Source organism: Littorina saxatilis, linkage group LG2 (genome assembly GCF_037325665.1).
Source record: "Littorina saxatilis isolate snail1 linkage group LG2, US_GU_Lsax_2.0, whole genome shotgun sequence".
NCBI classification, from domain to species: Eukaryota; Metazoa; Mollusca; class Gastropoda; order Littorinimorpha; family Littorinidae; genus Littorina; species Littorina saxatilis.
This window is the reverse complement of record NC_090246.1, coordinates 89,816,878-89,819,377: the sequence shown is the minus strand read 5'-3', so window position 1 is coordinate 89,819,377 and position 2,500 is coordinate 89,816,878.

Below are 2,500 nucleotides of genomic sequence, written 5' to 3'. Positions count from 1 at the left end.
GAGGAAAAAGAATGCTGTGAACGCGAGCGGGTGAATGTTGAAAACGCACTTCGCATGAATGACTCTCAGTCTTCTCTGTATTGCAATCGTGTTCAAAACAATGTTGAATGTGTTGATTTATTGCATGCTTGTTGTAATGAACCTGCCATTTGCGATGCTAATAGTAACACAATCATGTGACATAGAACAAGAATTAAATGTTACTGCAACTAATTGTGTGTATGATCGGGAACAGGCGCATGACACTATACTAGTCCTATACGAGCTGATATTGTGTGTGATCAGGGATAGGTACATGATGTAAATATTTTAAGAAATTATAGTGTTGTGTGTGATTACAAAGGATCCGAGCTATTGTGCATTGCGTTGAATGTTGGTGGCGTATTATCTAAATTAAAACACCCAGATTTTCTGAAGCTAATTTGTAAATATGATATTATTGCCTTATCCGAGAGTAAGTTGGATGATATTGACACAGTTGATGTTCCGGGTTATGTGTCCCTCTATAAAAACAGAAGCAAGTGTAAACGTAAATCAGGAGGAATTTTGTTGTTAGTCAAGGATGATATTGTACAGTTTATTACAGTATATGAAACTAAAGCAAGAAAATCCAAGGTTGATGTTTCCCTAAGAAAATATTATACGTTTTGTGAAGCAGAATTATGTGAAAATATGATGTTGTTTAAATTCAGTAAGGAGTTTTTAAAACAAGATATACTTTTTGGCGCTGTGTACATTCCCCCAGAAGGTTCACCATATTATTTGAATAAGGATGTTTATACCGAATTATACGATGCATTCCTCACTATTGAACATGAAGGCGCGTGCTTACTTGGAGATTTTAATGCAAGAACAGGATTACTTATAGATACCACTGAAGATTTATTTGATGTTGATTTTGATATGCCCTGTGAAACACAAGATATGTACAGAGAAAATCAATCAATCAATCAATGAGTCTTATATCGCGCATATTCCGTGGGTACAGTTCTAGGCGCTCTGCAGTGATGCCGTGTGAGATGAAATTTTATACGGCCAGTAGATTGCAGCCATTTCGGCGCATATTTACCTTTCACGGCCTATTATTCCAAGTCACACGGGTATAGGTAGACAATTATTAAAATGACGAAGGTGACAACAATTTTCATATCCCGAAGAGACATTCACAAGATGTGTTAGTAAATAATTTCGGGCATGATTTAGTGGATTTTTGTAAAATATCAGATATGGTTATTGTAAATGGTCGGGTTGGATCAGACAGAGGCACCGGGAAATTTACATGTAAAAATGTTAGTGTTGTTGATTATATTTTGATATCAGCCAACCTGTTTCATACCATCAAAGAATTAATTATTTCTCGTAATTGGTAAGATCTGAACTTCAAACCTAAAACTGTGCAGGAAGCTTAATTTATACATCCCCGCAACGATGGGAAAAGCCCTGGAAGTAATTAAACTAATTAAATAGGACTATATGTCAGCCTTTAACGCTACACTGGAATTTACCAACAGAAATTACAATGCGTGTGACGAAAGCACGACACACTTGAGACACCCCACACAAAAGTAGATCTAACACGACCTGACCACACAGTTATGCCTATTCAAATACGCGTAGCAAAATGTGCGTTTTGAATCTTCCTTTTTCTATGGCGGTACTGACAATATCGTTATTAAAACCATCCCAGTGCACTAAGGGATTTATAGAGCAAATCTCGAAAATAATTTTTGAACTCAGCGCTATGCGCTTCGTTCAATAATGCATTTTCTCGATTTGCTCTATAAATCCCTTTGTGCACTGGGATGTCTCAATAACTTAAATTATGATGTAGTTATGCTAATGCGATGTGGTGCCAAAAGACAAATTTTCATGTTGATGTAAAATGACAATGGACATGAACATTTTCTTATCTTATCTTATCATATCTTATCTTATGGGTAGTCTCTCTCGCGTATGTAAATTAGAATACATGTGTGGCAGGATGACCCATTAGTCCCCCTTTTCCAGCAGATGCTCTGCATACTACAGAGTTGTTTCCTATCATTGAGCGTGAGCTATTATAGTAGCTTTACGTTTCTTGTGCGTCAATATATATTATATGTTAGTATCTTCCAGTAATATAACTTTTTGTACAGGATCTCAACAATAACTTTAATAAATCATTTCGGAGACTGAATTTGATGTTAGATTTGATTATGCATAATCGAAAAACAAGAAAGGTAAGTTGTTGGTACGTTGTTATTAACTAATACGTTACCATCACGTGCGCGCCTGTGTGTGTTGTTAATTTAAGACAAATGTCGCCAATGTTTTTACAGAGTGACGTTAAATAAACGATTTTAAGAATAAACAATCACAAATATATCGACCCAACGTTCCAACAACTTACCTTTCTTGCTTTTTTATTCTGAATTTTGGAACGTTGGCAGTCTCTTTGTTTTTGGCTCACGTAAGTGTAGCCTATGCGATCGTAACTTTGTCTGTCTGTGCGTGCGTATGT